This window comes from Heloderma suspectum, chromosome 7 (genome assembly GCF_057233095.1).
Source record: "Heloderma suspectum isolate Gila_16-S chromosome 7, 16-S_ref, whole genome shotgun sequence".
Lineage (NCBI taxonomy): Eukaryota > Metazoa > Chordata > Lepidosauria > Squamata > Helodermatidae > Heloderma > Heloderma suspectum.
The window spans coordinates 82,482,405-82,500,583 of record NC_139464.1 but is presented as its reverse complement, the minus strand read 5'-3'; the positions used below and the strand labels follow the sequence as shown (position 1 = coordinate 82,500,583).

Genomic DNA, 18,179 nt, shown 5'->3' with positions numbered 1-18,179 from the left:
ATAAATACTAATCATCAATAAAACAACACACTCTACTGTACACTACAGGTGACACCTGGCTGGGTCATATCAGGGAAAGCCCGTGTGAAGAGAAGGTCTTAAGAAGAGATCTAAAAATCAGAACTATGGGGGCCTGGCTTAGGACAATTAGTAATGCGTTCCAGAGGGTGGGTGCTTCTGCTCTATTATCCTGTACAGCAAAACTTTTACAAGACACACTTTACCTGGGCAAGGTGAAAGCCTATAGAAGCAAAATGTTAGAAGTATATTTAAAATGACAGTGAGAATGAGCTCCTTGGTAACCAAGTTTTAAAAATTAGTTTGAAGCCAATGTAGCCCCTATGCTAAGGCAGGCTACTATGCACTCGTCTTTTAACTCCTACTGTGACACACACTAGTCACAGTAGGTAGTTCACATGCAATAACAGGAAGAAATTGGTTATGTAGTCACGGCTTTACAGGGTGGAAGTTACAGGAATTTAAAGGTATGCAAAATCTGTGCACACGCTTTTGCTATATACACATGTATCTGGCTTGTGAGATGGTGGCATGGTGTTGCTGTGTGCATACGTCAGATGAAATAAAGTCCTGAAAATAAACACCTCCAGCAACACAGCAATAGTGGAGCTCAGGGGCGTTGCTAGGTTCTTAAAAGATCCAGAGCACAGGCCCATGACAAACATTTGCGCATATATTTGTGTGCGTGTGTGCGTGCATGTGTGGTGTGTGCATGCGGTGTGCTTGTGTGTGTATATAGATTACATACATACATAAGAAGTGTGCACTGACACCCCCACCCCCCTTCAACTCAGACCCCGATTCAGCATTTTGGAAAACACCCTGCTTCTGCTCGGGCCAATTTGTAGTCGGACCACTTCAGCTCTGCACCAAACCTGAGTCAAGGTTTGGAAAAATGAGTCTTTATGCTTCCTGTTGACTACCATGGGAAATTAGGGAAAAAAATGTAACTTTTTTTCTCTTGGTCAGAACTGGATGATAATTTCAGGCATAGTAGCTCCCTAGAAGGGGATTACACCTGCCACATGTCAGAAAAAAAAATAGGGGCGGTGTTTATATTTTGATTTTCTTTTAAAGGGAACTGCCAATAACATTTTTATTACTTGGAAGAATTGGACAAAGATTTCAAGATTCATTGCCCCATCAGAGGAGATCATCTCTGCCAAACTTCAGAATGATAGCCACAAGGGGTTTTGTGCAAGGGTGGCCTTGACATTGTGAGGTCTCTAAAAGAGGACATACTTATCTCCCTATATTCCTTGTGGACCATTGTTCTGAAAATTAGAGACAGCCTACAGTTGTCCCTAAGTAGGAAACCAGCAAAGTTTCAGAAGGATAGGTAGAGCAGTTCATGTGGAAGGGGAGTTCTCCAGTTTGGGGGAAGGAGTGATTTGCTTCCCCTTCCATTCAAACCCTCCCCAACAATTTTTGGGTAAATTTGTATGAAAATGCAAATGTCATTAGAGGTGTCCCCCAGGTAAGAAACCTACAAAGTTTCTGAAGGCTATACATGCATGCAAATTTAGAATTACTAGAATTTATTGTCATTTCACCAATGTTAGCAGCAGGGGAACATGGGTGGGAAGGTGCTATTGCGCTCATGCCCTGCTTGTGGGTTTTCTATGGGCATCTGGTTGGCCACTGTGTGAACAGAATGCTGGACTAGATGGACCTTGGTCTGGTGCAGCACGGCTCTTCTTATGTTCTTAAATATAGAGTGCCTCTGAGCATATGCAGAATGTTTTTCTTTCACCACTGAGCACTTACATTCTCCCCCTACCAATTCTATTCCCTTCCATGCAAGCATCCCTCCTCATCCTACCATCCTCCAGCCTTCATCAAAACATCCTTCATCCTTCATGAAGGATGAAGGATCCTTCATCAAAACAGATGTCTTCTTTTGTGCAACTCCTCTCTACCTCTCCCTTCTTATGCGCAAGCTCTCATTGTATCTTCCTCCCCATAACTTCATTTGTGCCAAGACTTCACCAGGATTCAGCCAATGAGTCTGTTTTCAAAACTAAGGCTAAGTTATGGAGAAACTCTGAGCATGTATTACGTGCCTTTCCCTCACCACTGAAGCTAGAGTTCATGCAAAAAAAAAACCAAACCCACAAATGACAAAACATGCATAGGACTGAGCTGAAAGGGTAGTCGATTCATTAGATGGAGTCAGGTAGGCACTGTATTAAACTTGCAGTACCATGCTCACAACTCAGGACTTATTTCTGAGTAAACATGCAGAACATCAAGGTGCAAAAATCCCTGCAAAAGTAACTTGTGCTGGAATCCTATGCACACTTTCTGGAGGGTAAGCCTCATTAAACATAATGGGACTTCTCAGTAGGCATACATAGGATTGCATAAATTAGCAATATTTATCTCCCCTCCACTTAAAAAAACAAACCAAAAACTCCTATTTTTTCAATTAAAGCTTTCTGTTCATAGGAACATAGGAAGCTGCCTTGTACTGAGTCAGATCCTGGGTCCATCTAGCCCAGAACTGTTAACACTTACTGGCAGCAGCGGCTCTCCAGGGTTTCAGGCAGGATTCTTTCCTTGCCCTACCTGGAGATGCTGGGGATTGAACCCGGGACCTTCTGCATGCCAAGCATGTGCTCTACCACTGAGCTACAGCCCTTCCTATTGCTGGATGATGGCAACTGACAAACAAAACAGCCCCAGATTTGTTTCTCTGCAACCATGTGAACCCACTCTTCTCAAAAACCTGAGTGAGAAGGAGAAAAACTAACCCGCTTGTCTGTTTGTCTAAAGTCAAATACAGTTCAGAACTTCTCTTGCCCACTGAAGAGAATTCTCTTTAAGAATCCCCAAGATATGCTCTGGGTGGAATAAAGAAGAGAAAGAAAGAACAGGATAGGGGAGGGGAGGGAAGAAGAAAAGAAGAATGGTGAATGGAAATGTGTGTGGGGCTGGGGGGTAGAGAGAATTCCCTAAGCCAAGTGGCTCCTTTCAGAGAGGTAGTACTTCAGAAGAATTTAGGAGGCTGTGCAGGGTTTGTAAGGATTGCACGTACTTCAATGAACTTTATGAAATGAGGTGGCTGAGGGCTTTTTCTAGCTTTTTTAAAACTGTAGAACTGATTTAAAAGCCCCAGCAGTTTCTCAATCATGACACCACATAGTCTTAACCTCCCTTTGGGATTATTTGAGTCCCACAGCTACTTAAGAGAAATTAAAGTGGAGGGGGAGAAAGAAGTTTGTGGAGGCTGATTACTGAAGCTACTAAACTTCTGCAGAAGCCAAAGGTTCCAGTTCGGGGCAGTAAAATCAGATGCTGTGTGAAATACCAGTATTTCACATGGAGCTCTTGCTTCCCTTCCTTCTCCCTCTTCAAAATTTCATTGCAGGCAAGCTCCCAACAGTGGGCATGTAAGCGCAGAAAAGAAAAGTATGGGGAGAGAGGTTTTTTGCACCTCAAAAAAAAAAACCCTACATGAGAGATTAGGGATTGTGACCTCCTAATGGTCACCTTAAACACCTTCCGATTAGGATCGCCAGTCCCCTGGATGGCTGGACAGTTTTTACTTTTTGTTTTAGACTTTGAGAACAGGAAACTTTATGCATGGCTAGCACAAAAGCCACTGGACCTAACTGTCTGAAATTTGGCAGGTTTAGTCAGCTCCATAGGGCCTGCCAGGTCTCTAAATTCCATGAATTTATGTGGAAGCACAAAAAAATTATAGCTCTTTGACAGATTTTCTCGGAAAAAGCAAATTTTACCTGTGGCTAGCACAAAAGCCACTGGACCTAACTGTCTGAAATTTGGCAGGCTCAGTCATCTCTATGGGGGCTGGCAGGTCCCAAAATCTCATGCATGTATGTGGAAGCACAAAAAGAATAAAGCTCCTTGCTTTGATAGATTTTCTTGAAAATATCAAATTTTACCTGGGACTAGCACAAAATCCATTGAACCTCACTGCCTGAAATCTGGCACATTTACTCAGCTGCATGGGGGCTACCAAGCCTCCACATTTAATGCATTTATCAAACAAACTCAAAACGTTATGTCCGATTTGTTTTCCAATGCAAGTCAATAGGAAAATGTAAAAAAAATGGCTATTAGGACAGCTCAAAAAGATCCGAGGCCCGTGCTCAGGTGGACCCCCTCCTAACGACGCCCCTGACGGAGCTTAGGACAGCATACGTGCAGAGTGGTCTGGAAACTTACAAAAGAGGAACACAGGAAAGTACAGAGATGAGATGTTTAGACAAAAGTACAAGAATATAAAAAATGATGAGGAAGTTGGGGTTTTCAGTAGAATGTACAAGGGTTACTAGGAGAAGGGGTGGTGAACAAATGACATGGGGGCAGAGAAATGAACTGACATAGACAACATAACCAAGCTTGGCACTTGGAGTAAAAGTATAATAAGACTTGAGAGGGGAAGGGTGTGGTCACTCCCACCTGGGGGTCACCTGCTGGCAGAAAGCTGTAATGGATAAGTATGAGCGCTGTGTTCTTATAAGCTTATACGTCATGTTTTCATGTCATGTTCTAAATATTGTTAATAAGTTTTGTTTGCTCTATATTCTGTTAACCAGAACTATGGTACCTTTTCTCTCTAAAGCTATCCACTATTTACCAGCTTTCTGTCAGTTTAAAAAAAAAACACCATAAAATGCAACTCCTATTGTGTGTGCGTTTTTGGCTCGGCAACTGTGCTGTTCAATCCTTAGAATAGGTGGCAAACCACAGAACAGGATTTGCCTGTGAGTTGAGGTTTGTGGGCCTCCTCTGAAGCAGGCAGGGCCTGTGTGTGTTGTGTTTGTGACCACAATGATACAACTAAAATAAATTCCTACAAAGGGAACTGAGGAATTTTAAGGCAAAGGTTCTTCACTGTGTGTCTCCCTCTCTTTGAAAGCAATACCTCTTATTAAGAATTATGGAAAGAGAAACCATTCTCAATCCAGGTGTCTGAGTTCAGTATACATTTTTTTAGATTTATACTCTACCTTACTTCATGGGTAGTCAAGGTAGCAAAGGATTTTTTTCCCCAAGGAATCACTCTTTTATTATATACCATGCAACAACTTCAGCTGCAGATACTGTCTGAAATAACACAAGAGAAGACAGTTCAGTATTTAGTCTCTGTGCCAATCCTACCTAAGGCCGGTATCATATTTAGGGCGGTGCTATATTAGTCCCAAAGAATCAGGCACAAAAAATAGATGACAAGATTATTTTTTACTGGGCAAACCTCTGCTGGTGAAAAAGCTCACGAACTTTCAAATTCTATAACTACCTAGCTCAGCGAATTCCATGAAGTTGAAAAGGTTGCATTCCTATTCATCATGCTGGTCTAATAAAAGGTATCACATTACCAACCTTTCATACCAGATTCTCAGATAGTGAAAAGGGTTTTGATGAGAAGTACAGGTAGGTGCTCAGAAGAACAGCTCTAAGGGCTATTTGGTGTGGTGTTCCTTTACTTTCTTTCCTTTGATAAGGAATTAAAGTGTAGCCTTTGGGAGAAGCAGCTTTTATTTGTTGTTAAGTTTTATTTGTCCACAGAGCTCAAATGAATTCTATGTTCAACTTTTAAGTGCAGAATCTATTTTGGTGAATTCTAGAGTGGAATACTTGAAACTTATTTTGGAGTGTGGGTACATTAATAACTTGAGCACGCTCCGGGAGAGAGCGCAGGACAGGAAGGCCTGGCGTGCTATGGTCCATGGGGTCACGAAGAGTCGGACACGACTTAACGACTGAACAACAAAAATATTAATAACTATCTGAATTTAGGAGTCTGCTATTTAAAATAATTGCACACACTTAAAAAAAAACCCTCAGAACTATGTTCAGATTAAAATTTATATTGATTTTTAGCTTCCAGCTGTTACTGAGGCTGCAAGTCTAAGCACACTTGCTTGGGAGCAAGACGGACTGAACTCAGTGGGACTTATTTCTGACTAAACATCCGACCTAAGTATCATCTAATATATCATTTTATTTTTCAGCATCTCCTGTTAGCTAGTCCTGTATCAACTGCAGGACTTTGCAATATTCAGGCTCTTGTTTCTTCAGAGGAAGTTGAATTTCAAATTACATATTCAAAATCCAACAGCAAATTTCCATTCTGGATTAGTTTTTCATCCTCATCTAGCGAGTAAAGCCTGGAAAATCAATTCATAGCAGTTTGGCATTACAAAACTAATAATGCTTTACAAACTAGATGCTAGTATGAATCAGTTTTGCTATAGCCCTTTTCAGGCATTAAACCCAAATAAGATATGTAAAGTCATGATAGGGGCAAGGAGCCATGTACACGGATTCGTCTCTACATCTGCTGCCCCCTCAGTGCCCAACCTCGTTGCACCGAATGGCCAGGTCTGGAGAGGAATTATATTTGCATCTGCTTGATCAGGAACCTTGATAAAGCTCAATACAGCAAGGTCAGGGACACAGGGGGAAGGGCCAGCATGTGTGGTCCTATACCTGTATCATCAGTTTACACACCCTGTCTGAGCTCAATGTCTGGGCAGGTTCAGTGTCTCAAAAGTAGTGATGGCGGAGAAATCCGCCATGGACTCCAATGAGGAACAGGATCAAGGGAGTCCGTGGCGGAACAGACGGCTCCCCCCCGCCACCCCGCGAAGGCCAGTTGGGACGGACCTGGTGGCAGCCAGTCCAGGTCTGTCATCTCCGTTCCGCAGCTGGGCTGCTGACGCAAATGGCGTCCAGCGTAGTGGATGCCATTTGCGTCCCTGCCCTTGACCGTGATAGGCTACATAAATATTTACGTAGCCTATCATGGCCAAGGGCAAGGAGGCAAATGGCGTCCGCTATGCCATTTGCATGGCAGCAGCCAGAAGTCTGGCTGTGGTTGGGCCTGGCCGGCGGCTCCGCGGACTCGCTGCAGAGCGGAGCCAGCCAGGGAAGATTCTGGGGGGAGGGACGGATCACCTCCCCCCCCCCACGGACCTCTTCAGCAGACGGGTAAGTAGGTTTCATACACCCCTACTCAGAAGGCAGTGAGACCTGGATTAACATCTGAATTAGTGGTCAAGAACACTGGGAGTTGTAGTCCAAAACATCTGGACAGCAGTAGGCTGAGAACGCTGGCCTACTCTCACATTAATGCTCCCTTGATCCTGTTCCTTCTTTCCTTTACGGCCATATTTTCTATTCTTCAATCCACTGTCCCTTGCTACTAGTTCTGACCAGTAGTGTAGTGGCAAATCCAGAAGTGCAGGGTCCCTTCATGACAGTCACAGCCATGCCCCCTCACAGCCACGCCCCCTTCTAAGATTGTACAACTTTGTAAGATATACAGCCTTCAACTGGGATCCAAAAACAGTGCAGCTGAGAGTAAGGCAGGGGTATTTCAATTGGATGTCTGAGAAAAAATGGCGAGGTGTTAATCTTTTTCACCCACTCACTCACTCACAAACATTTTAGGTTTTCAAAATATGATACTCTATGGAAGCTTCACCCTCCCAACTCAGCCCTCATGGACAGATCCCTTCTCATTTAAACAACCCCCCTGCACAATCCCTTAGCACCCAACATTACCCATTAGCCTTTCCTAAGCTCCTTCATTGTATCTCTCCCATCTAGCAACAGAAACGTCCACACACCCAGCTGGATTGAACCACACATACACACACACACACCTTCTTTCTCCTCTCCCCGCAACTGATTTTTTTCTGTTTCCCTTCCCTTCACCAGGGTTTGTTTTCCCAGATACAGGCCAACCTTGTACCAAAAAGTGTAGCTGACAGAGCAGGTTGCATTTGCCAATTCTGCTTAGTGTAGAAATTATTGTTCAAGAATTAACAGTGCAATCCAATGGGTGTTTATTTCGAATTCAATTTACAGAGATCTTGGGAAGGCAGCTAAGGCTGCAATCCTAAGCACATTTACCTGGGAGAAAGCCCAATTGGCAATTGAACATAATGGGACTGACTTCTGAGTAAACAGGCATAGGATTGTGTGATAAATCCTAAAAACTGGCACAAACCAGCCATCTGCCCTGCCCCATAAGTAAATAATGGTGGCAGTGTGCCCCCCTCCCCGCTGCTGCCATGGCCAGCAGCAGGAGCCCTGAACAGGTGGCCGGTGTTGCAGGAGACAAGGGCAGTGCAGGGCACGCAGGCATGGAGCAGGGACAGGAAGAGAAGCCAAGAGCTGAGGAGGAGAAGGGGGGAGAGAAAAGGCTGCAGAGCTCCCTCAGGCTCCCTTGCTCGCTCGCTCCCTTTGTCTGGCCGGCTCTGCTTAGTAGACAAGAGGCAGCCAAGAGGCAGCTGCCCAGACTCCCTCCCTTCCTTCCCTAGCAGACTGCGACCCGGCTGGGGGTTGGCTTAAAAAAAAGTGCTGGAGTGCAGCCCCAGCGCGACCTGCCACCACTACACCACTGGTTCTGACCCTTCCTGCGGTGCCTGACATGTGCAATTCTGGGCCCCATTTCACCGCATCATGATTTTGTGGTGCTCCTGTTGTCTTTTTTTGTGTGGGGGTGGATGAACTTCTATTGTATAATCTCATTATCTTTCTAGCTTTCCTTAACGGTGTCCACACCTACTGCAGTGAAGGGGGGGGGGGAATTCAGAGTCCACTGAGACATTTGTAGAGACTCAATTTTTAAACATTTAAAAAACAAGTAGCCAATGTGATGAATGAAGCCTGTATTGGACATGATGACTTATAGTAATTAGTTTCATATTCTGGCTTTCCAAGTCCAAACCCAGTTTTATGGATAGCCTATTTTATGGGGGTTCGGTTTATTTTATGCACAGCAAGGGGCCTATTATGCCTTTTCCCCTGATCAAGCCTTTTGAAGAAGCAACTGTGTATCATTTGTCTGCCTTCCCCATGTTTTTTATGTAAATCTGCATTAATACTAGCTGGAAATGCAGTTGCCAGGGTTCCATAACATCATCCATGGCTTACCTAGCCACAACTGGCATTTCACAAGGCTGCATCTGGACACTGACTGCTCTACATTACCAGGAGATCGTTGCACTTTTGCTGAGTGCTAGCAACCTCATAAGGTTACAGATTCAGAAGTAGGGATGCTATAAGATTTTATTTGATCCAACTTTGGAAGGAAACCAAATTGATTCACACTACCCTTCTGATTCCACACTGCTCTGAAATTTGTGATGTATTTTTCTGCTTAAAAATGCACCAAAATGCACATTAAAATGTGTATTTACCATATGGTGCATATAAAACATGTCTTTTACCATAAAATATGTATGAATTTTTGTGCGGATTCTTAAACACAAGAGATTAATGTGGAAATGGAATGGAATGAACTTATGAATTCATGAGAAACTGACATGGACCAAAAATAGTTTGATCTGTCCATCCCTATTCAGAAGTAGTTGGAAAGTCCTACTGAAGTATGTGTCTGTGGGTTAGCTTCTGGCTTCCTCTTTTCTTTATTTTCTTGGAAAACATGTGTTTGAGCATAACAGAGGATGGTGATCAGGATTCTAGATCTTGCAAAATGAACTTTTAATCCTTAGAATCCTGTAACTACGCAAGTATACATCTCATCTTTTAATTCCGTTTTAGCACAAAGAAACTGCTTTTTAGCAAGTTTTGAAAGTACATTTTCTGTTATATTTGAATCCCTAAGTGTTCTGATTTCCTAACTGATACATCTATTTTTCAATCTACTGCATATTGTGTCTATAATAAAATGCCACCAAAAAAGGGCAAAAGAGGTGACAAAACTACTTGCATCATTTCACTTTCCTTTGCTGCCACTACCTGTTTTCACAGCAGTGGCAGCAGCATCTTGCCATCCCCCCTCCCCCAGAAAGCCACCTCTTCATGGAACTGGTGTTCTACAGACAAGGCTTCTTGGGGAAAAAATGGCAGATGCTAACAGATTGTCCCATTTTCCCCCAGGATGCCCCCCCAAGCCAGGGCCAGCCCTTTCATTATGTGAACTCATGTGCCCGCATCAGGCAGCAGAACCAGGGGAGGGACAAACTGTGCCACTCCCATCCTGCCCCATTAAGCAAATACCCCAGAGAGCCCCACCAGCTGTTCTCCCAGTGTGGCATTTGTTGCAACAAGAGAGCAGCTGGCAGGGCTGTCTGTACTCTGGAGCGCCCACCAGCTGTCTGTTGCTCTCAGCAAGAGCCATGCAGCCAGAAGAAGCAGTCTCGTGAGATCCTGCAGGAGCTCAGCCAAGTCCTGTGAGATCCTGCAGGAGCTTGACCATATCTCACAGGAGACCAGCCAGTCTTGCAAGACCGGGAGGCTGCTTCCTCCAGCCACACGACACAGCAACAGAGGTAAAGGGGTGGGGGATGGGCAGCACAGGAGTGAGAGGGAGGGCACGCAGTGGTGCAAATGGTCTCTTGCTTCAGGCAGCAAAATTGCTTGCATCAGCCCTTCCCCAAGCAATGCTATGTGCTGATTTAGCATCAATCAAAGGGGCATTCTAGAAGAAAGTGGCTGCCACCCAAATGAGCTCTGATGGCGCCACGAGATAAGTTCCTCCCAAAATTCACCACCACTCCCTAAAACAAAAAAAGCAGTGACGTACGTGTGTGTGTGTGTGTGTGTGATTTCACCACAGACCTAAGCTGAACACACTGAATGGCATATAAGGTCATATGAGACCAAGGCCAAAGGACAAAATAGTATGACAGGATTTGGCACAGCTTCCCAGGTGAGCCTGTACCTCTTAGCCATTTCTGCTAGGAGGTGGGTGCATCTAGAGCTCAAACTTGGGCCCTTATGCCTGGTACAGCTGTAATATTCTACTCAGCTATACCTCTTTATGTAGCCACCTGTCCATATAACTGCTACAAGTTGGGGTGGCTGGAGGACAGATGCATGGCAGAAATTTTGTACTAAGGGGATGGGGAACAGAAGCAAAACTGCCCAAATATAAATACAGTTAACCTAATATACCAAAGGTTATTGAGTTGTACAATATATTAATGAAATAAATGTTAATGCTATATTGTTTTAAAATGGCTCAGTGCTTGTCAGTTAACTTATCCCAGTGCTTCACATTCATCCGTCTAAAGACTGAAAAGTGGGGAGCATGCTCGTCTCTTAGGGAGCAATTGGTAGCATACTGTTTATGCATTTTTCCTTATATGTCCACAAATTAAAAATCTAGCTATTTTTTAAGAAGTGAAAATTCAGAGGGTGGGATGGAATTCTGGAATATCCTTGTGGTACCCACGCTTTCCTGTGGCCACAGCTCTGCTGTGAGATAATAAATGTCCCATGCTGTGAGTTTCTCTTATCTGCTCCTATGGCTACATGGCTAGGAAGGTACTTTGTAGAGTTTGAGATGTCTGTTCTAATACTGGACAGTATTCAATGAACCAAAAAGCTCATTTCCAGAATGGAACACGTCAGGACAGCTCACAGAAGGGACAAGGGAGCTCTGCTGACCTATCCCATTCTGGAAACGATCAGTCCTTGTTTCTGGGGTTGTTCTAGGGAGTACTAACTTACTGTGCCGGCGGTGGGTCCCACTGGCACAACATGACTGGCAGAGGCACTCAGGCAGCACTGAATACTGCCCTCCAACACTTTTCTGCTTCTGCCATAAATGTTGCTGGCTGAGTATGCAAACTATGAGCTTTGCTTTAACTCCACGATTTCCCTTGAACTTCTGCTTCCCATCTCATCAGTACTTTATCCTGGTGAGCGATCTGGGTAGTCAGCACTTGCTTCCTGTGAAGGTGTAGTGATGGCTTCCCTGGTTGCTTGTCCTAGTGTATCCATTCCCCTACCCTGGCAAAAAGCTTCTTCCCCTCACAGGGACCAATGTTCCCCAATTAAGTTTTGCATGAAGGACACGGGTAACAAGGTCTAATGGCACAATAAGCAGCAGATATCAGTAGTCAACCAAATGAGAATGGGGGGAGTGTGGCTGCCTCAGGTGAAGACAGCAACACAAAATGGCGGGCATCGGCTGCATGAAGCCTACGCACTGCACCTGCAGAGTGGCTGTGGTACTGCACTGCCTCAGGTGTGCACATGGCTCATCCTGACCAGTTCTATCAGGAGATCACACCCAAGGTCCTGAGCTTCATGTGTGTTAAATTTGTACCACTTAACACTGTCCACAGATGAGATCCTAAAATACTCCAGAGGCTCCATAACAAGTCTTTGTTCTGTCTGCACCCACAGTGGCTGTGTGGTTATGGAGTTTCTCAGTGGAATCGGATGTATTGGTTCTAGTGCTGCTTCCACCCCCTTTTTGGCCTCAGGCTTAATTGTCATTGGTTAGGTATCCAAAAGGTGAGTTTTCCTTTGTGCTCAAGCGTAGGATAGATGCAGTCTTCGACAATGAAAATCAACATGCTTACCAGGAGCATGATGAGCAACAAGGCATTGGGGTTTAGGGCCTCAGCATTGAGCGTTGGCTGAAATCTCCTATATCCCCACCTTTTTCCCCACAAAAGAGAGAGAGAGAGAGATGAGGAGGGCAAGGCTAGGGAAGTCACGGGAGTCTGAGAGAGGGGTGGAGCCCAGTGGACTTCCCCCCCCCCACTTGGCCTCATGAACTCCAGTCCGCAGACTGCCACCACTTACCCACCCCTGTTGGGCTTCCTGGACAAGCCCCCAGGTGGTTTGCAGGTACACAGCCACCCACCCCTCAGTGAGCTGCCACTTTGCATAAAAATGGTGTGTCATTGTTTTATGTAAAAGGACTTTTATGCAAATGGCTGCTGTAAAGAAGCCATTTATGAGAGATTACAGGTATGAATGTACCATTCATAAATGGACCATTTATGCAAAATGGTAGCTTGCTGAGGGTTTGGGTGGCCGCTCACCGGGCACCTGCGGACTACCTTGCAGCTCATCCAGGGTGCCAAACAGGGGCGGGTTAGTGGTGACAGTCCGACGAGCGGCACGCGGGCCGAGCAGCACATGATGCAAGGCTTTCAGCCACTGTTTGTCACTGAGGCTCAGAGCTCCAGCCCCAAACAGTGGTTGAAACCTCCACTCTCCCTGCCTCTGTTTCCTGCAGAAAAAAGAAACAGGGAGAGGAAAGCTCCTTTAGCTGCTGCTCCCTGTTGGGGCGCCATCTTGCAGGCTTCCTGGCTAGATCCCCAGCCTGAGGTCTGCATTTCTGCTCCCCAGGCTGAAGGATCCTATTCCAACTCTCTCACTGCTAGTTAAGAACATAAGAAGAACCCTGCTGGATCAGCCCAAAGGCATATCTACTCCAGCATTCTGTTCACACAGTGGCCAACCAGCTGCCTCTGGGAAGCCCCCAAGTAGGACAGGACAGCAATAGGAACTGCATGCTATTGCACCCCGGTTTGGAGGCTATTTCCACTCTTTTCTCATTTCTCTCCTCACAGCTTCACCTGGACTACCTTTAAAGCCCCACTCACTATAGCTTTAGCATCTCCCTTGTCTCCTTTTGCCCTCCATCCTATTTTCGTGGAGGCCATATAGTTCACTGCTGTTCTTGCTCTTTCCCTAGTCATGTAGGGATGTACGAAAGTCACTTACCATTTAGCGAAATTGATTTGAGGTGGGGGGGCAGGCGCTCCGTCCTTCCCCCAAAATTCTGGCCGGGGGGGTGCTCCATCCTTCCCCCCCGAAATTCTGGCCTCCTGGCTCCGCTCCGCAGGGATTCTGCGGAGCCGCTGGCCGGCTCCGCCAGCAGCCGGACATCCGGCCACTGGCTAGCAGGGACACAAATGGCGGCGGCCATAGCCACCGCCGTTTGCATCCCTGAAGTCAGCTGTGATAGGCTACGCCTATCACGGCTGATTTAAAAGAAAAAAAACACACGTGTGTATGCAAATGGCGGCGCCCATGGGCGCCGCCATTTGCGTTCCTTATTTTGGCACGTCTTAGTCTACATAAACATTTACATAGACTAAGTCGGCGAAAATAAGAGGAATGCAAATAGCGTAGCGTCTACGCTATTTGCATTCCCCTTCTTTTCGCCGACTTAGTCTACGTAAATGTTTACGTAGACTAAGACGTGCCAAAATAAGGAACGCAAATGGCAGCACCCATGGGCACCGCCATTTGCGTACGCACGTGTGTGTTTTTTTCTTTTAAATCAGCCGTGATAGGCTACGTAAACATTTACGTAGCCTATCACGGTGTTTTTTAAAAATCTAGCCGTGATAGGCTATGTAAACATTTACGTAGCCTATCACTTTTTTTGTTTTTTTAACTGGAAATGGCGGCGGCAGCAGCCGGTCAGAAGACCGGCCGCTGCAGCCGCTGCCTCCAAGCCGCCGCCACAGCTGCCAGGAAGATCCGCCCAAGGTAAGTCCCGTCCTGGGGGGGCAGACCGTTCCGCCACCGATTTCGGGGGGCTGAATGCACTGGCATTCGGCCTCCCCAAGATTCATGGCGGAATTCTCTGACATCCCTAGTCATGTTTCCCTTTATCTTTAAGGACCCACACTTGAAAGGAAGTAGACTGTGCAGCAGGAAATAAGCCAAGCTGGTAGGGTCTAGTCCAGTCTCTGCTGATGCTCAGTTTAAAGATTTGCCCATTGCTGGTCTCAAAACTGCCATATCCTACCCCCAACCCACCCCGAAATAGCAAAGAGCTGCTAGGACCAGTCCATGTTAGTTGCTTGTTGTGGTTCCACTCATCCATGTCCTTCTGCCCTTTCCCCTTGCCAACAAAGAAGAAAAAAGTTACCTGCTTCACAGAAACACTGATGCAGCTATGATATTTGGAGTGTCTATGTGAGAGCACTGCTTCCCCACTGGGACTTGAACGCTTCTTATGAATTTTCCATGCAGTCTTATTACCCACTAAGCTATGGAGCTGTGACTGTCCTTCCTTTGCTGCAGTGGTAGTGCCATGGCTGCAGTGAGTACTGTATGTGTTGATGTTGCTGTACTATCTATTTTGTTGCTTGAAGTGCACAGGATTACAGCTACATAACATTGGTGCAGCTTGACCATTATTGCCCTGCGCTTATATTAGAACTACACCTTGTGCAAAAGATTTCAAGTTACACAGAGAAATGTTAGGATAAGAAAACAAATGGAAAAGACCCGATTTCTTGAGGCTCCGTGGCTTTGGGATAAAAGTCTAAATAGCATACATTTCACAGAACTTGAATTGAGTAGATAAGAGATACCAGATAGTAAGAAACACAGTTGAATGCATCCTCCTTCAGTTACCCATCAAGTAAGTACAAAGAATGCAATGCAGGCAAAACAAATCTTTGCAAGGCAAATTAACTTGGATTTTAAAAAATAGCTACAAATTTAAAAATTACAGGCATGTACTAGAAGCATTTGTTGCATCCAACAACTTAATTCCATTTCCATGGACAGTAAGAAGTAGCCAATTAGAAATTGAGGCGCTAACATGGCTCTCTAAAACCTAAGAACATGATTAGAATGAAAAGGGTATTAAATGAAATTGTATTGGCAGAAACAAATAATATTCTGGAATGAGGGCAAGGAACTGCATACATTAGTTTTGTTTAACTGAAATGTTAAAATGCTATTTTTTACCCTGAAGGTAGGCCGGGTAGCATGCAGGCAGTACCCGGTTCAATCTCTGGCACCTCCAGTCAAAAGGATTAGCAGTTGATGAGAAACACCTCCCTCTGAGACCTGCCAGTCAACAGTTCGCAGTACCAGGCTAGACTAAGCAATGGTTTGACTCAGTATAAAGCGGTTTCATCTGGTACCCTGATCATACAGTGACCATACAAACCAAGAGTTTTGCAAGTGTGGATTATGTTCTGGGAAAAAAAACTCATAATGGAATTATAGCCCAGTATTTTATAGTGACCTACTATTTATCCTGTATACACTGCATTACTAAAATAAAAGACTGAATAATATTTTTACTTGCAGGCATCATTTTATACTGACAGGAACCTTTGTATTTTAATGAATAGTGGTATGTAAAATTAAGGCAACATGTCATATCTTGCCAGTGTGATGCTAGCTTACCCTATTTCAATACTGAATCTATTTATGTGTGTAAAACAAAAGGAATTAAGATATTCTGACCAAGGGTACCCTCCTTTGTGCTGGTACAAAAAACAGAAGCCCTATAAGATTTTTTTGTGTTATTCCTCATACAGAAAATTACTTGTTCAAACCGATTCTTCCCTTGAAGCCTTATGTTATCTGACAAATATACTACATATACTACCACCACTACAGTTTATTATTCACCCCTACCTCGTCATTCTGATCTTCTCTAATACAGCTTCAAGAAATTGATCATTCACCTCTTCTGCAAAAACGAGTATCTCTCACTCTGTGTTTCACTTACGTCCCTTCACTGGTGTTTCCCTCTACACCTCAGGACCAGAGTCTTCAGCTACTTTTGTTTCATTCCCTACCCTGCAACCACTGGAATCAGCATTAGAGATACAAGGGCAACAAGAAGAGCGTATTAGAAGGATGCATGAAAAAAGTTTATACTCAGAACTAGGTAGCAAGGTCCCTTCCATGCACTTCATTATTCTCCTCTGAATACTATTATTTGTATAATGGAAGCTATGTACATGGTACTTTATAGAGCAACATAAACAAGTCCTTGCCCCAAAGGAACTTACAATCCAAATTTCCACAGCAAAGGAAGACAACAAGAGGAGGAAGGGAAAAGACAAAGGTGAATACAACCAAGTGCAGTTACATGTACTTAAACTATAGAGTTTATTTAATTAATTTTACAACACGGTATCCTGGCATTCCAACAAACACCTAAGAAAGCTTGTTCTTAAGACACCAAATAACAAGTTATCAAACGCAATATAAACAAAAAACAAGAGTTTAGTCTGGAGGACCACAGTTCAGTAGCAGTCTTTGGGCCGATCTACACTTAGGGTTTTTTTCCGCTTCTAATGAGGTTTCACCGCTGGTCTTTCACACTATGCAGTACCCGCCTCGAACTGGAACTGGAATTTCCCGCTTCCGTACTACTGCTTTCAATACCCTGATATCCTGGTATTTCCCCTTAATGTGCTTTGATTTTCCACCTTCGCTACCGTATCTGGTTGTAGTCCCCTCCCCTGCCTGTCCATATACGGCGATGTTTGTATTTCCCTCCTGTTCAATCACAGCTCTCGACAGCACCATGTCGTCTTCCGGCTACTGATCGCATAGCTTCCTCAGCACTCAATGTTTCTTCAGCAACAAGAAAAGGGCTGGATGTGTGCATGCTTGTCTGATCTCGGAAGCCAAGCAAGGTCGATTCCAGTCAGTAGTTTGATGGGCAACCGCCTGGGAATCAGGCTTCATGCATTGAGCAGGGGGTTGTTCTATCCCTTCGGCTTTTTTTTTTAATTAAGGCATTATCTTCGAAGAATCGTGGCTTCTCCACTATGGGGTTTTGTTTTTTTTCCTAATTCAGGCATGATCTTTGAAGATTCGAAGATGTGACGCTTCACATCTTCGAATTTTCGAATCTTCAAAGATCATGCCTGAATTAGGGGAAAAAAATCACGGAGAAGCCACAATGCAGAAAGCCTGATTCCCAGGCAGTCGCCCATCCAACTACTGACTGGGCCGACATAAAGCTTCGAATCTTCGAAGATGCCCCCCCCCCCAAATGTGAGCACTGGGTGCCGCCGCCACTGCCCCTCTTCCTCGTACCAGCTGTCAGGGGCTGGCATGGGGAAAAGAGCATTGGCAGACACCCCCCAGTCACTCGCCCTGGCCTCCAGCAGGTGGGGGTGGAGAAGAGGATAGGTGCCTCCTTCTTCCCTCCACCCCCACCTGCTACAGCGGTGGTGGCAAGGGACAAGCTAGTCATTTTCCCCAAGGCCAGGAAAACATGTGGAAAACGACAAGCCCCTCCTGCACCACTGCTGCACGGTGGGCGTGGAATCAGCAGAAACAGGAAGAGTTTCTCATCCTCCAATGAGAGCTGCCATCTTTAAGAGCAGGAAAACAGTGCAGCGCTCGAGTGTGAACCGAGCTCACGCATTCGATGAAGCACTGCAATGGGGGAAATGGCTGAGTGTGGATAATCACGTTTTAATGCGAGAGCGTTTAACCTGACAGGACACCGAATTTGTTGCGATGGCGGGCACAATGTAGATCGGCCCCACATACTTCCCACGTAGAACGTACCAAGTTCAATCTCCAGTTAATGAATCTCAGGTAGCAAGGCTAGCAAAAACCTCTACCTGAGAGCTGTTGTCAAAGTAGACAGTCCTGCATGAGATAGACCAATGTTTATAATAATA

At 45.0% G+C, this 18,179-nt stretch overlaps 1 protein-coding gene across 4 annotated transcripts in view; it reads right to left on the bottom strand.

Moving 5' to 3' along the window:
- Positions 1 to 18,179, bottom strand: part of FOXP2 (forkhead box P2) — a 595,587-nt gene that overhangs the window by 381,839 nt on the left and 195,569 nt on the right. For 3 of the 4 annotated variants that reach the window (XM_084810788.1, XM_084810790.1, XM_084810786.1), the window contains one exon: positions 4,998 to 5,094. The exons of the other annotated variant lie outside the window; for it this stretch is intronic. The gene's annotated coding sequence lies outside the window, so the exon portion shown is untranslated. The remainder of the gene's footprint in view (positions 1 to 4,997; positions 5,095 to 18,179) is intronic. 4 annotated transcript variants of the gene reach the window in all.